Below are 17,651 nucleotides of genomic sequence, written 5' to 3'. Positions count from 1 at the left end.
ACTGCAAGCCACATTTAATGATGGGGCTTAAGCACGTCTATGACAAACCACTGGCATTTGGCATAGAGGGAAATTGTGCTGATTTACCATGCAGCTAGACAGGCTGGATTCTATTAATCCCAGTGTAGAAGTAAAAATAGTCTTTATATTTCTCTCTAAATCCGAGGAACCTAAGGAGTGAGATAGAGGAGCCCTCCAGAGACAAATTCTGAGAAAGAGTTCAAATTCATAAGAAGACATAAAAAGGAAGGAAGGAGAAGAGGAGGTAATGAATTAAAAACATTTTAAGTTTTTCATTTAAATGCATCCTGTCAGGTTTTCTGACCATCTGAGCTTTAGTTTGGGAAGATCGAGTCCAGCAACATCTTATCTTTAATTTAGGGGCTCTAAACCCACCAAAGGTCTATTGAAGGACCCAGAATTATCAGGCATATCCCTACTTCATCTGCAAGTTCTCTAGGCATTTATTTTTCCAGATATGCTTGTAAGTGCCTGTCCTGGGGCAACGGATGCTTATCTCCCACCAAACACTCCACCGCAATCCAAAGCACCGGCTACACCCCACCTGTCCTTAGAAAGTCCTATTTGCAAAACAGTCTGCTGGTTAGAGCATTCAGCCAGGTTGCTGAGCACAGTGCCCGCGGGGGGTGCAGTCCATGCTGCCTCTGTGCCCTACAGCTCTTTCAGCTGAACCCTGAAGTTCTCAAAGAGTTTCCAGAGGCTTCTTGCACGTTCCCCACTAATTAGAGAGACGTGTGTTTGAACCATTCCATACTGTGGAAGGTATTGAGCCTGAGTGTCTCACTTCCTCAGCAAGTGCTCTGATCTCTAATAGGAATTGAGGAAACCACCTCTCCCTGCCTGAATGTTAAAAGAGAAGAGAGCTGGGATCAATTCTTTGAAGAAATTGTTACAGAAGATTGCTGTCAGAAGAGGATTCCAGGTTTACAATCCCCAGTGGAAGAAGGCACTTGCCCATCACTTGGAGTGAAGCAGTGGGGACCAGAGGAGGGAAGGGGTCACATTCCCAGGTGTCACCTCCTGCCTGCTGCAGCTTGATCTGTTCGAGAACAAGGTATTGGGGGGGAAGGAGGGGGCTAGATACTACTCAGAAGTCAGGCACTTAGAAATTAGACTGCTAGCATCTATAGATATTTATATTATTGAAAATAAAGAAATAAAACTTTACTAATTCAAGCAACAGAGTATTTTTCTTTCTGTAACAAAGGATTCTGTGTTACCACACTGCACATTAGATGTTTGGTGTTTTAATGCAGTAGAAACAAATGTAGCATGGCTCCAATATTAAACCAGTGCTAATTTTTGCCTAGTGAAAAGGCTGATGTTAAATATCTCTGCCTTGCTATATTTCTCCATTCTTTCAAAGCTCCTTGGCCCCCAGGAGCTCTTCTAAGCAACTTCCCTTCATTTTTTCAGTTTCTTGCTATTTTCACCTTTGCCCTCTGCCGTTCCCTAGCTCCAGTGTGTCCTTCTCTATCCTCAGGTCTTGAACTGGTTCCCACGAAGCAGGTCCAATGCTGAGTGATTTGTGGTGTGTTTTGTGGGTGACCAGTGTTTATACTGGTAAGCAATACTGTAGGTCTCAGATTTGAGGCAGTACATTAATATAGGGTGAAAAATTTTCTAAGAACAATTTTCCTGAAAATTTATCTTCAGCAGGGGAAAACATAAGCATGTGATTAATCTTAAACACATTAGTAGTCCTAATGAAGTCAGTAGGGCTACTCATTGACATTAAATTAATACATAAACAAGTCTTCATAGGATGAGAGTATGTATATGAAGAAAATTACTTCCTCATCTCATTCCACAGGCATCCAGGACCCGTACTTGCTCCTGTGATGGCTTCTTCTCACATCATTTCTTCAGCCAACCAGTTACTCTCCAGCTGGTCTGCTTAGATCACTCTATAAACTCTTGTGCTCTCCCTCCACGCATGCCCGAAGTGCCAAAAGGGTCCTTTTTCATTCCCACATTGGTCAGATATTTCTACTATAAAACATGTTCTGAGAGATTATTAATAGTCCTTGACATTGACCTGAAAACAGATGACGAAAAAGCAGCTACCTAATTAACTCATGTTAACTGAGATCAGAAGTAAGAAAGTGGCAAGTGAGTTTAGACTCCAGCGAGCCACTCTCTATCCTCTGTGCTTTATGCATCTGGATTATTTTAATTTTATTTATGGATTAATCTTTTCCAATATAATCAGTATTGACTACTCTAGGACATAGCTATTATGTGACGTTTAAACAAGTATAAATCCTTTCTTTTTCTTTTACTGTCATTTTACCTTGTTTATTGAAAAAGAATATGTCACATTATGTTTTATAGAATATACACAATATATAATATATTTCACATCAATATGTTATTGTAGAAGATATAATGTGTATTAAAATATATGGTATGTATTGATACAGTGGCTAGAGCCAGTGCAATTTAGATGTGAGGGCTGCGTGTCAGAATGGGAGCTACCAATAGCCTCTGACTCCTGTAGTCAACAAATGTTATTGTTATTGTGATGATGATGCTATTCCTCGTTTATTTAATAATTCTATGCGTTCCTAGAAAGGTATAGGTTAGGAGATCTACAGCTTATAGGTTAGGAGTGAGGATCTATTCTGCACTGAAAAGATGAATTGGAGCAGACAGTACAGTGGGCTTTGGAAAACTTGAATTAAGATCCTGGCAAAGATGTCCTCAATTACTTGACAAATCAGTGAATCTCCTCTCTGCTTCCCTGGCCCAAGGAAAGTGTGAAACTCATCTTTGGGTGTTCCACCAGAGAAAGGGAAGTTATCTTCTAGCTCGTGCTTCCTCAGCCTCCTCCACATTGAGCCCCATTTTCTTCTTTGTGCGCGTCCTCAGAGGCTAGAATTTATTTCAAAGACAGAAGGGCTGTAGGTCATCAAGGGGTAGCAAGCACCCCAGCACAAACACTCCTGAAGTGCTCTCTGGTGCCTGCATAATTACCTTAGCGCTCCTTTAGATAAGGAAATGCCAGGAGTTTCTCTTGCAGAAAAAGCAGAAAAGACGGGTGAGAGAGAAATGTGGGCATCCAGAAAGCAGCATTTCTCATGAAGTCCATGAAACTGTTGGCCTTTCACTCACATGAGACCTCACTGCTGTATAATACAATGTGGGGTGCTTAGGGAAGGACTGGGAGATGTATAGGAACAAAGTCTCCTCATGGTGTTACTCAGCAATGAGTGTATAAAACAGAGAAGTTAGGGAAAACAAGACTGTGAAAATCAGGAAAAATGAAGAAAGTGAGAGCAAACTAAAATAGCTGAGACATGGAAGAACTGCAAAAGGCCTGGTATCATAAAAGATGGATGGAGAAACAGCTTATTCTGTTGCCTGGCTTAAATCTTTCCCCCACACCATGGTGGTTGTTGCAAATCCCATCCTTGGAGCCTAACTGCATCGTTTAGTGTACAAGGAACATCGATGCCTATTACCATGAATTCTGTTCCTTCAGCCCGTGCCTGACTTCTGGCTGTTGCACGACCAAGCCTTGCACTTTGTCAAGTAGCCAGAGGCCCTCCTAATACAGAGAAAAAACTGTGGTACAAACCACAGAAGCATTGAAAAATGAGCAGCATTGTTAGAAATGGTAAGACATTTCCTGCAATGAAAAATAAAAACTATATTTATATCCAGATCATATAAGTGAGTAGTTTCTGCCGGTTTTGACTGGCTTTGCAGAGAGAATTTAATTGTGAGTCATATATATATAAAGATTTTCATTGGCAGATGAATAAATTTTGAAGTTGTTGCATAGACTACTTAGAAACAATTTCTAACATTTATTTTGGAAAAGCAGTATAAGAATTGAACAATAGTGTGAAATCTATGTCTGAAATGGGTACCTGTGGGCTTTTAGCCACAATCTGGTAAGTGAGCCAAGATACATCCCAATTCCTTCTTCAACTATCAACCATTTCTTCAGCTAATTTTCAAAAGTCTTTGCAATATACAAAATTGTATCATAAAAGTTCACATTTCTGGGCTGCAGCAACATCTTCTCCTTGAAAATTACATTACTAATTCATGTCTATCTTTTTACAATAAATAAGAAAAGAATTATGTAGCCATAACAATATACTTTAGAGAATGGAATTATTTGTTCCTGATATGGAAAAACTGTTTTCTTTTGAATTAGTTTGATCAAAAAGACAGCAACAAAACTACTTAGCATAGTAAAAAAAAATCTCCTACCCAGGCTTATATTCTTCTGCAAACCTTTTATTTTTCAATTCTGTGTACAGTTTAAAACTATTTTAGACACATAGGCTAATGATTTAGGCAAATAAAATACTACTATGATGTACTCACCTACAAATCTCTCTTTATCAGCTTCTGTAATGCCCCACTTTCTGACCATTTCTTAATGAAAAAAACCCAGCTTTTGGAGAGGTAACAAACAGAGCCAGATGAACTGTTAATGCTCCATACTATCCTATGTAAAAAGTTCCTGAAACACTGTTCATTTTGAGGAGTGATAGCAATTGCTGGTGGTTACTGGAGGTCATATCGCTGTCTCCAGATTTCAACACTGTTCCCCTGAAAAGAGTACTAGATGTCAAAGTGCATAAATGGACTAAAAAAAGTGAATCCAAACTCCAGTGTCTTTTAAAATAAATAGGAAAGCTTTCAGTAACTCATTATGGTTACAAATGCATGTATAAAATAATGGGACCAAGATCCAGTTGTCCCAGGTTCTACACCCATATATAAAAAGGCTCCAAACATGATTTACCTGAATTTGGACCTCAAATCTAATTTCCAAAAAAAAGATTGGTTTAATTTTCAATTTAATTTCAGTCAGGGGAGAACACGTGCATTTTCTGTGACCATCAACTTGGATTTCATCACGTTCATTTCACACATGTGCACGGGTCTTCAGCTGAGCTCACATGGACACGGTAGCAGATAAGCTTAGGACTGAGATCAACAAAGAGAAAATTCATACTGAGTATTACAGGATAGCCAAAAGAATCTGTCAGATTTGTTAATATCACACTTTGTATCGGAAATGTGATTTAAAGGGTGCTGTGTGTCCAGTCCAGCCGTTCCAGAAGCAGAACCTCACACTCTGCCCTCCGCGCCCAATTACAAAAAAAAAGCTCATTTATCAAATTAGTTGCTCTTCCACACTATACATGAGGACTGAGATGGAGACAATGAAATATTCACAGAAATGCAGACAACTCATGAAAAGTCCTTTCTGTAAAATCCTGCAGTCCCATTTTGAAAAGGAGCTAGAAATGTAAACTGAGCTATTGTGTGAGTCCTGTGCAAATTAGCTCTATGGGAATCCAAAATAGAACAGATTTATGCTAACAACAGGCTGAGGGAGATTACTTGCAAACAACAAAGGCAGCCTGGCCAGCAGTTTAGGCCTTCTCTTGTTAAGAAAATTTTCCCATCTGTAACTAAATCAATTAGTTATACCAGTGCAAACCCCTGATAGAGACATGCTGCACCAGCATGAATTGGGGCTTAAAGCCATTTAGGTTAATTCAATAAATCCTTGTCAGCATTGCTTTGAAGCAAAGGATACCATAGAAGCAAAAGTTTATCTGGGGTAAAGAGAGTGACTGGCATGTAGGTAGGGATCAAGCTGTCATTCTTCTGGCTACAAGCATGTGCAGCTGAGAGAATGTATGTGGCAGGTCTGGTTTGGATCTCACCTCAAGCTTGTGTAATGAAGAATGATGCTTTTCCCTTGCAGCTCTTTATATTCAATAACTGATCTTAAACTGATTTTCAAACGCTTTAATCTTGAGATGTAACAAGACAATTATACATGCTGACCCTTAACACACCATACCTCCTGGAATAACACCTGACTGTCATCTTCCTCTCCATCTCTCTCTCTTCCCAGCCCTCCCCTTTTCCACATTGCAGCGTGGCCAAGTCTACCACTATCTTCCTCGTTAGCAGGAGCACCAGTGTCCCAGGGAAGGTACGATGCAATCCCTGGAATTGCTACATGAGGTGGGCTCTTCCACACTAATAGCTTGCTTATTCAGAGATGCAGCCTGGGGAGGTCATCAGCGATGCTACAAGAAGAGTGAGCAGCTACAACAGAGGCACGCTGCCGTCTGCCCTCATTAACGCTGACACTGGTCACTAGCTGGGGTGGGAGGTAGGCAGCAGGGTGTCAGAATCGGTGCAAGAGGTCTCATTTTCTCCTTGTAAGCTCTTTTGTGCTGCCTTGCCAGGTGTAGAAGAGAGGGTTTTTTAAATTCCGGATTTTCTAAATACCTGATGTTCTAGGGGAAAAAAATAATAAAATTAATAGAATACAGAAAATTTTTGTGTCATTATTTACTGATGTCACCTATAATCAGCCATATATTAAACACTTCAGCTGGTTCTCAGAGAATCACTTCTTGTTCCCTGGGTCTCATAAAACAATGTCTGCAGAAAAATATGTGCATCTGACAGCAAAAACCAGTTCTGTAAAGCACAAAAGCTCTTGTCAGATACTCGTTACAGATCAGTCCTCTGCATAATGCCTACATCAAACGCTTTCTACTGCCCAGGAATATAGGACTGGAAGCCTCCTGAGACACAGTTCATGCCCCTGCTATCACGGGCTCCATACCAAATAATTTTTCATAACAAATCAATCTCCAGCCCAACAATGATAGATTTTTGTTCCACCAGGCAGACTGTTCTGCACCGGAGCTCCTCCGTTTACTGACATGGTGGTTAGGAACTCGACTCTGATTCACAGGGCAATAAAAATGTGTTAAATAAATTCTACTTTGGATCTATTTGTTATCACAGTAACATTTTCCAACAGTTTAAATAGTTTTTCTCTCCCTTTTATCTACTCTTTCTCCTCTGCCTCCATACGTTTATGGCCATGGAGTCTTTCTGGGACTCCATTTTGCTAAGCAAAACTAGCCAGGAAGTTTTTGTGTCTTCTAGTAAGGCAAGAGCTCTGCGCCCCAAAATATGGCTCATAGTCTTCCCGTGTGCCTCTTCCACTTTGCATTGATCTTGTTTGCACATGTTTGACCAGGGCTGCGTGCAGCACTCTCCATGATGTGGCCTCCATATATGCACTGGACATTTTGCAATTACTGCAATTGTTTCCAACCTCTTTTTTCCCCATCATCTACTTTACAGAGGATCCCGTTGCATTGGCACCGGTGAGAAGGCAGTAATCTGTGGCGCAGGGACAGGAACACATGCCTTGTGAGATGTGGGAAGAAAGGCACAGAAAGTGGCTTTACTGCCAAACAAAACACAGAAGGAATTTCGTTTTCCTACTCACCTATAACCAGACAGTAGTCTCAAGTCTTTTCCTTCTCTTCAGCTGTTTCCAAAATATAGACTACCAGTTCTTGGCAGAAATTCTTGTTGGGCTGTGACTCCATGACCTTGAACTTTGTACTATTAAATTTCATCCGTTTCTCTTTATTTCTGTCCTCAGTGATCCAGCTATTCCTGCATGATATTTTGATCCTTCTCTGCAAAGGCAAAGCCACCAAGCTTTGTGTCACTAGCATAATTTATCAATCCACTCCCACTTTTGATTCTCAGGTTATAAATAAAAACACTAAACAAATACAGAGCCTTTTTTCAGCCACTGTAAAACTCCAGCAGTAGCCTCACTCCTTTCTGCCACTACCTCTTCAACACTCACAAGGGTCGTGCTCACTTTAGTCAACTTTTTGCCTCCCTTATGCAACTCACCTCCCTCCCCTAGCCTGACTGATTATTAGTCAGTGAGAATGCAGAAAAAAAATTAGTTGGATAGCTACCAGCTCCTAGATTGATCTTAATAATATAAATTTTTTTGAACAACTTTAAAAGTAAAAAATAATTAAAGATGAGGAAATAAATATAAAGATTTATATCTTCGTAAAGAGATTAAATACACCTTCAGCCAATGGAGGTTGAGCCAGATTCATTTGACACTACTCTTCAGTGAAGATTTTTTTTTTTTTGTCCCCCCCCGAAAAATACAAAACAACAAACAATGCCTGTCATCTGCCTGGACTTCAGTAAAGGACTTCATACAGTGTCACACAGCTAGTAAAGACTTGTTAGCATTTGCAGTTTAGACAGGGAAAGGGAGGAGGGAGTTAGCATAACTTCATACCGGTTAAAAATAACTGTTGAGACTGAGATTGACTGCTTGGTTGAGTGATGCCATTTACCACAGCTTTAAATTACTGTGGAATTGTTTAAGCATTAGTTAACCAGCTGCCATGAATCCCATGATGGATCTCTTAAGTCAGAGTTAAGTAACGGTTTACCATAGCCTGGTTAATGGTTATACAAGCTGTTCATGTCTGATTAGGTTTTTTTCTTTCCGTTACTGTAATTGTGTGATAATTAACTTAATTCTTTTACTTCTTCTTTTTCTTCTTCTTTTTAAATGTATGTATTTTGTGATTTTAGGATTAATATATTTTTTTCCTGGGAAAAACTCTTCTATTGCAGAGCATTCCACCACATCAATCAATTAGCTATTTCTGCAGAGTTTATATTCTCAATTTTTCAACCCAAAATAATAAGTACATAAACTTTTCCACTGGTAGAAGGTACAATGACAGAATAGAGAGATGGTGCTTGATTGATTGGAATTGCCAAGCAGCAATGTTAACTTAAAAGAGGGGACCATAACTCCTTGAAAGAAAATCATATTTACTGAAACATTAAGAATAAAAAAGTGACACAACTGGAAATATTGATAAACACAAAATAAACAAACACTTCCCTGTAGAAGGTAGAGCATTAAATATGCTTGTGATTATATTTGATATTTTGGTAACATTTTGCACTGTCAAGCACATATTGAACATCCAGGACATCCTTCAGTCACACTAAGTGTACCTCACTCTGCACTTTTTATCAGTCCTCTCAGGAAGGGGCAGAACATCATACCCTCACTGAGCAATATGAACTCAAAGACAGAACAGTGGGCTCTGGGTGGAATAAATCAGAAGGAATCACAAACTACTACAGAGTAATGCTTTACTACATGAACTCATGCATAAACTCTGACTGAGTTTGTCCCCTGGAAATAAAAGGAACAAAAAAGAGAAGGAAAGGTTGTATTCATATTGCTGAACATATATCTTTATGAGCTAATGCTGAGATGTATTTCAGAACTTACATTTAAAGATGGGTTCCTTTGACATAACCAAAGAAATATAGTAAGAAATAGGAAAGCTTTCATGCGTTAAAGTTGTTTCCTGATTTTATTTGAACTGTAATTCTGGGAAATTTTCATCCAGAAAGTTACGTACATTTCTAGACATCCACAGGCAAGAAAATGAAGTCATATAACAACAGGAGCAGAAGAGGGTCACTGGCATCATCAGAAGAATGGTGTAAGACTGGAAGGTTCATCCTCATCAGCCTACCAAAGTGAGGGCTTTATTTGTTTGTGGTAAAGCAATGGCATATACTAAAAAATCACATGGACTTATTAATTAAAAATGTAAATGAATCTTTAAACATATGCATTCACAAATGGCTGCACCAATCCATCAAGAAAAGAGTTAAAGATTTTAAGCAGTCTCTTATTCCATGAAGAGCAGTTTCACCTGCCATTAGTAGGAGTCAAATTTACTACCATGGGAAAGCATAAAGAGCAAGCCTGTGAACAGAGGCCAATATTCATATTCATTTGGGGATTTTTAGTGCAAAATTCAGATAAAAAATATGAATAAATGCAAATTTCACCTGGTGTGCATTTATCCAGGGGTGAAATTTCATGCGTAAGCCCCCTCCTCTTCTGCCCACTGAAAAAAAAAAAAAAAGGAGCTTTAGTCTGGCAAGTCTGATGTGCTCCTCCACCTCAAGGATTTGAGCAGCCATTTGAGTTTTTTATAACAAGCTGCCTACAAGTGATCATAGCATGTGATGCTAAGCTGTGCGGGTCCAGGAGCAGCACCAGCTGTATCATCCAGGTTGCACGGTGTGGTGATAATCCGACTGCCCCAGCGCTCCCCTGAGAGGCAGTTCCAACAAGCGGCTTTCACAAGCAGGCTATGAACTTGAACAATGATGTTGAGCAAGAAAATATTTCAAATACTTGCTACAGAAAGATCACTGAGCCTCAATTCTGGGCTGGTATGTAGGGGAAGTGGCAGTAGTTACACATTTGCTATATTGCAGATTACACAGGGTGCAGCTCATTGATATAGGGTGAGGCAATCTCATAATTCACTATCAGCAGAAAGGGGAGATCTCCCTCCTCCCTAAACACACACACACCCTTCTTCTGTCTCAATGCTCCTGTCTGTGTGTTACCACCATTTACCATCAGAGCTTGTCTGAACTGACTCAGCTCACTGGGCTCAAGAGGAAACTAAGTCAGCAAAAATGTAGGTAGCTGCCTGTTCAGTTATTGGATAAATCAGCCCACAGGAAAGGCCAAAACTCATTTGAACAAGTGCAAGGAAGAGGGCAGGATGAATACAGGTGGGTACAGGAGAGGGAAAAGGAGACACAAGAGAGGACGGGGGAGAGCTTTTCTGTAGCACCGAGCTGTTAGGCTCACGTCCATAGGCATCACTGTAAGCTAAAACCATGCTAATTATTTACCTTAGACTATTAATTTCAGGATTGAAAGAAATAACTAGTTCTATGAAAATCTACCATGATATTAGGTGGAATTCAAGCAATCTTTTGGTCATTGGTTGAACTTTCAGGATTATTTTAAGAGAGCCTGTGAGGTCTGCAAATGTCAACAGCTCTGGACTTCAAAACTCGGCAGATCTGAAAGCTGGACAGCTGCAGTACAGTTCATTGCCGTATACTACCCAGGGAGAAACAAATCCTATTTTTAGTTCACCTTGTGCAAGAAGTGAAGTCGTTACAAAGATGAAAGAATTGGTCTTTACTAAAAATAGTATGCAAATGAGGCCACACTTTCTACAAGCTTACCTTTTCCCTTCACACTCATAGCCATGGTCAGTAGCAAACATTTTTCCTGAAAATAGACATGGCATAGACACAACTGTCATTTATGTTTTCTGCACTTATGAAGAGGAAAAGAAAAAAAAAAAGAACAAAACCCAAACTGGTGTACAATGTAAAACACAAATTGCATACAAACTTATTTAAATGGAAGATAAAATACATCTGCAGCTACAGGTAGTCTCTTACTTTGTAGACCAAGGTCAAAATAAACATTCTGAAGATGAAAATTTCCTTCAGTCATGGCAAGGAGTTACCTGGCCTGCAGCGTTTTGTATCAAAATACTTGAGTTAAATGTCCACATGGTCTCTTATGCTCTTTCTTGTCCCCTTCTACCTAGGGAGGAGGAGCCAGCAGCATGGAGTTTTGCAACCTCAGCATTTTTTTAGCTTTTGATTGCCAATCTTTTAAAAGTGATTGAGAAAATAAAGCATATTTTTAGAGAAAATTAGTGTCAGGATGGAGAATAATTGTATTTAGCTTCATCTTGATTACACAAATTAGAATGGTCTTGTTACAAACATCTACTAATAAAACAGGGTTTGGCATAGAAATATTGACACAAGCTTGTCTATAGTTCTGCTAGCAGAACCATTATAATAAGAGACTAGGATACAATGCAAAAATGAAAAAGAACATTCAGCATAGAGAAATGGTGTTGTGTTGGTTGGCTGCTGAATAGCTGCTTCGGAGATTGACAGAACAAGATGGGGCTTTTAAATTGGACAAAGACATAATTCAATAGAGAAGCAATACAATACAAAAAAATGGAATTCTATTCATTTACATGCAAGCTATTAAGTGGGTGAAAAATAATTCTTTTTTCCTTTAATTTACAGCTTTACAGAGAAATTTTGATTTTGCAGTGTTTATGCAAGTTGCTACCATAATCTACTTTTTCTCTGAGATTCAGAATTTTGCCCACTTCATTTAGAGAGCGAACAAATGGACTGAAATGGTGATCTATTTTGTGCCCTAGCTTTATCTATCCTCCTCCATTATTCTTTCTGAACTCAGTTGAGTCAAGAAATGAGTCATGGCTCTGTCATATGGCTCAGCTACTTCTGAGGACATCTCATTCCCAGAACGAAATACAGAGTGCCCTTGACATTCATGACCCAAAAAGAATAGCAAAATATGGAGAAACCCTTCATACCACCAGTGTTTCACTGAGAACACCTCCTGGAAAATCAGTATATGCCTACATTGAAGAACTTCAATTTTCTCCAGGGTTTTCTTTTCCTTGTGGGTCTTTCTTTTAAACTTGTGTTCAGGTATCTTGAACCATTTCTTCTGATAGTTTGACCATTCCCATTCTCTGTATTCTAACTTTAGTTGTTTATAGCAGAATCTATATACTAAAGAAATAATTTAATTTAGCCTCCGATGTCAACAGCGAAGGAGTCAGGCCTTCAGTGAATCGAGTGACACTAAATTCACTTCCTTGAATTGTCACCAGTGCTGATACATATAATGCTGAGCTAGATTAGAAGCAGGGATTGAAATAAGTAGGGAGGAAGAAATATACAGGAAATTATGTATTTCTAGGACTAGAAGGCAGGCAATTTTCATTTTCAATGAGAGCATCAGGAAAGAAATGGAATAAATGTAGCACATAGTCCCTCGCAAGGTTTCAGGTCTTTGTGAGACAGATCTGCATGATCAAATAGAGGACCTCGGTGATTTTCCAGGTATAAACTTGTGTCCTTCACGCTTACATTCAAGCTTACATCATTATCAAAAGAGATAAAGCAGCAGTAAAGGAAACAGGATTAACCATGAAAGTCATTAGATTTTAAATTACTGAAGTAAATAAACTTCCCGCACAGTGATCCAGAATATCTAACTTTTCTTTAAAAACCGTTAACACAGAAAACTTATCAGCCATTTTAATACTTTATTCCATCAAGCCCAGAGTAAATACAAAGTACCACAGCCTGATGCCTACAGCTCTGATTCAAAAATTCATGTGTGTATTGTGTGTATATATATATGTGTGTGTGTGTGTATGTATATATATATAAAAAAAAAAATGTGCACTGATGTCACAATGTCATTGCATGGTGAGGAGAAGACTAGCAGCCCATTCCAGGTGAAAAAAGAGGAATAACAGGTTGCTCCAGAGCCCAGTGGAGCAGCAGTCACTGACCAGCATGATCATAGGTGAATGTGCACCCTTGCACTGTTGCATTTCTCATCAACAGTCGTACCCCACTACCGATCGCTCACTGTGTGACATGATGCACGAGGACCCACACCCAATATACAACTACCCCCACACACACCATATAGCCTGATACATTAGAGTTCATGTTTTGCATTATGAAATAGTCAGTCTCATGTCCTGGGATTCAAGTTCAGAGGTATAAGAAGGCATAGTGAGGGAGTCTAGCATTTTCCTACATGTCCAGCTAGCACATGCAGGTACTCTCTGGTTTCTGATCTCAGGTGAGTCAGTTTTTTTCTGTTTGAGCATTCCCTGAGCTCAGGAACATAACATTCATTCTCTCACAGCCACTCCTATATTAGTAAAATGTTACTATATTTCCATTTTTATTTCTGTCCCCTGTGGACTTTCAGTTCCCTGCAAGCATATGAAAACATTAAGACTAATAAAACTTAGTTCTTATATATCATTTTCTATGTTTAAACATAGAAACTAATGATGCTCTAAGTCCCTACAACAGTGCTTTTTAGAGACTGGTAAGGCAAGAACACCTTATTGGAGAACCAAGAAGGTGTGAAATGACATTTAGTTAAGAGACTGTGTTGTAGATTAAAGAGACATAAAATGCTGGTTGTCTGCTAAGAGCAGAACCTAAATGAAAATCCCAAGTTTTTTGGGGAGAAAACAGCACTAATTTGATACAGATAAGTGTAACCATAAAATCAATCTACTAGGTACTTATAGCAACAGTGCTGTTAAGCCAGTAGTTGGAATATGGGAGAAGACACCAAAGACCTACCTGGACTTGTACAAAATATTTGACACTGTCCCACATGATGTCCTTGTCTCTAAGTTGGAGAGACATAGATTTGATGGATGGACCACTTGGTGGATAAGGAATTGGTTGGATGGTCACACTCAAAGAGTTGTGGCCAATGGCTTGGTGTCCAAGTGGAGACCAGTGACAAGCAGCGTTCTTCAGGGGTTGGTACTGGGACCAGCACTGTTTAACATCTTTGGCAACAACATGGACAATGGGATTGAGTGCACCCTCAGCAAGTTTGCCAACAACACCAAGCCATGTGGTGTGGTCAACACACTGGAGGGAAGGGATGCCATCCAGAGGGATCTTGACAGGCTTGAGAGGTCAGCCTGTGCGAACCTCATGAAGTTCAACAAGGTCAAGGTCACGGTCCTGCACATGGGTTGGGGCAATCCCAAGCACGACTATAGGCTGGGTGAGGAATGGATTGAGAGCAGCCCTGAGGAGAAGGACTTGGGGATGTTGGTTGATGAAAAGCTCAACATGACCTGGCAATGTCTGCTCACAGCCCAAAAAGCCAACCATATCATGGGCTGCATCAAAAGAAGTGTGACCAGTAGGTCAAGGGAGGAGATTCTGCCCCTCTAGTCTGCTCTCATGAGACCCCACCTGGAGTACTGCATCCAGCTCTGGGGTTCCCAGTGCAAGAAAGGCATGGACCTGCTAGAGCAAGTCCAGAGGAGGGCCATGAAGATGATCAGAGGGCTGGAGCAGCTTTCCTGTGAAGACAGGCTGAGAGAGTTGGGGTTGTTCAGCCTGGAGAAGAGGAGGCTTCAGGGAGACCTTATAGCATCCTTCCAGTACCTAAAGGAGGCCTACAAGAAAGCTGGAGAGGGACTGTTTACAATGGCATGGAGTGATAGGACAAGGGGTAATGGCCTTAAGTTGAAGGAGGGTAGATTTAGATGGGGTATTAGGAAGAAATTCTTCATAATAATGAGGGTGGTGAGGCACTGGAACAGGTTGCCCAGAGAGGTTGTGGATGCCTCCTCCCTGGAAGCATTTAAGGTCAGGTTGGATGGGGCTTTAGGCAACCTGGTCTAGTGGAGGGTGTCCCTGCCCATGTCAGGGGGGTTGGAACTAGGTGATCTTTAAGGTCCCTTCCAACCCAAACCATTCTAGGATTCTATGATTTGTATTGTGAACTTGATTAAGAAATGAGCTCAAACATTTTTTATGAAGCTCATCCAGTCACTTCATTGGATTACACCAGGCTGTTGTGTTGTACCTACAAGCTGCGTCTCTGGACTTGTAGGCTCTCCTTTGTTCCTGGGTTGCCTCCAGCCATCATTTCTGGGTCTAACTAATTCAGTACTCTTATGAAATATAACATTATGTGTTTCTTGCTTTACTTGTAAATAGGAGACAGTCTCTCCCAAAAGAGACCTCCTAAAAAGCTTAAAAGCAACCTTTCCCATACCTTCGTTCTTGAGGGCAATTTCACTGTCTAACATCTTCAAACTACTCAAAGCAAATAGACAGGACTCACTACATGATCATTGTTTATTTCACACAGACCAAGAGATATACATTTTTATGTAAAACATGCAACATCTCCATCTACACCATCTGCCTCTGAGTCCCAAGGATCTTACTCACTTTTTGAGTTCCAGGCCCCTCCTGCTGGGCTGCATTACTCAGCTCAGAGTGAGTCCTCAAAATGCTTTTTTCTTTTTTCTTTATTTCGCTTTTTCCAGTGGTCCTGTTTCCTTGGCAGTCCTTAACTTCAGTGCAAAATCTATTCCTGTGTGACTCCCTACTTGTCAAGCCTTTCTTTATTTAGCCCTGTCTTCATACAATCTTTTTGTTTGTTTCAAGGTCCTTAAAACTTTGATTCTGGTCCTTAAAACTCTAGATTTTCTCCCACAGACAACTAGAGAGAACTTGTTTTCCTGTGATGAAGTCGTTGCACAATTTTGATTGGAGAAGAGCTAGCTGGTTTTAATAACACTTATAATGTTCTTATTCAGAACCAATATTCTGCCTCCTTGAGCCAAAGGAGTAGGCAGACAGATTATCTTAAATGGTGTAAATAGATAGCAAGACAACAGACCTGAGCAGAATTCATAAATGGTGCATAGGCAAATTCCCAAATGAAAGTAATATTATTAACCAGCGTGGTCATTCAGAAACCTGAACTGTTCTGCAGTCCTAGGCATTCAATTGTTTTCTCTCACTGGATTTTTGTTCATTGACAACAATGATGATTAATGACAGCCTGGCCAATAGTGTATTTACACTCCAGAAGACAAAGTGCTACAACATTTAGCAAAAGAGAACAAAACAAAAACCACTGACATATGGGTTGTTAAAATGGTATTTTATTCAACAATTCTGAAACTTTAACAAGAACTACATCCTCTGATTGTAATGGATAGTCAGATGGTTGAAACAATTAATCTGGGTTTCCTGTATAAAAATGAAAGAGCTTGGTGCAGCAGAAATCATTAGGATTTAAAATAAGTAGAACCTTCTCTGTTCCAGAATTCAAAGGACGAAGGTGTTTTTCAAGCTGCTAAAATAGCATGGGTTGTTAATACCTCTAAAGACAGTCATCAGCCTTCCCGCTACCTTCCAAGCTAAAACATGCATTTCCCATTTAGTTTGAGACAAAGTTTCATGAGTTTCTATTTTTCTGGGAACTTAAGATAACTAAAAGATAACTCTTCTGGAACTCAATTTAATTTTGACATCCTATTCATCTTCCTGCTTATTTCCCATCACTGACCCTGATCTTATTAAAAAACATCTGAGAATGTCAGCAACTGCAGGGTTGATTTTTTTTGACAAGTTACTCTGGAACGTGTTTAATGCCTTAAAATTGTCATTGATTGAAACTAGTAATTCTAAATGAGCAATTGAAAACTAATTTCCCTCTATTTTTTATTTCTGTTTCTCCCCAGCCCCATGTTTGACACTCCTGGGCTGATTTCAAGATGGACAGAGCAATGGCCATTTGAAACACATCTTTCTTTAACCTAGTGCCTGATTTAGCCTCTTTCAGCTTATAAAGTCAGTGGAGGTTACTTCTGTGCTGCAGTGGCCCAACTGGGGCAACTGAAAAGACTGAGTATAGCTCCTGTTCTATGCAATAGGGGCATCACACACAAATATAGAGCTGATTGTACCCTTGGTGTGTGTCCTGCATTTAAAGTCTAGTATAAAGTCTAATGAGGAGTATCAGGACAGGGTGAGCTAGATGGAAATACCTAGACAGTGCTATTTCCCTTGGTAAAGTCTTCCACCTTCCAGTGATCTGCAGCTTGGACTTGTCATGAGTATCCTTGTGTTAATAATTCTGGATGATTTCTTTCCATGAGTTTGTCAGGTCGCTTTCTGAACACATATAAAATTTGGCATCTACCACACTGACCTCCGGTGACAATGAAGCCCACAATTTAACTGTTCACAGCCTTCTGAAATTCCTCCTCTTTTTTGTGTTTGAGACATCTTAGACAGTTAGATTTGATGTCTTATACTTCTGGTATTATAATACTCAGGAATAATAATTTTCTACCTGTGTCCTCTTTCCATTTATGTTTTCTTCATGTCCATCACACATAGCTGTCATTTATGTCTTTTCCAGGCTGAAGTGTTCTTGTCCATTTTAGTCATTTTTCATACAGAAGCCGGTTCTCTTATCATCCTTCCTCTTTCCAGCCTTTTTAATGCTATAATAT

This window comes from Balearica regulorum, chromosome 4 (assembly GCF_011004875.1).
Source record: "Balearica regulorum gibbericeps isolate bBalReg1 chromosome 4, bBalReg1.pri, whole genome shotgun sequence".
In the NCBI taxonomy this organism is placed as follows: domain Eukaryota; kingdom Metazoa; phylum Chordata; class Aves; order Gruiformes; family Gruidae; genus Balearica; species Balearica regulorum.
This window is presented reverse-complemented; position numbering follows the sequence as displayed.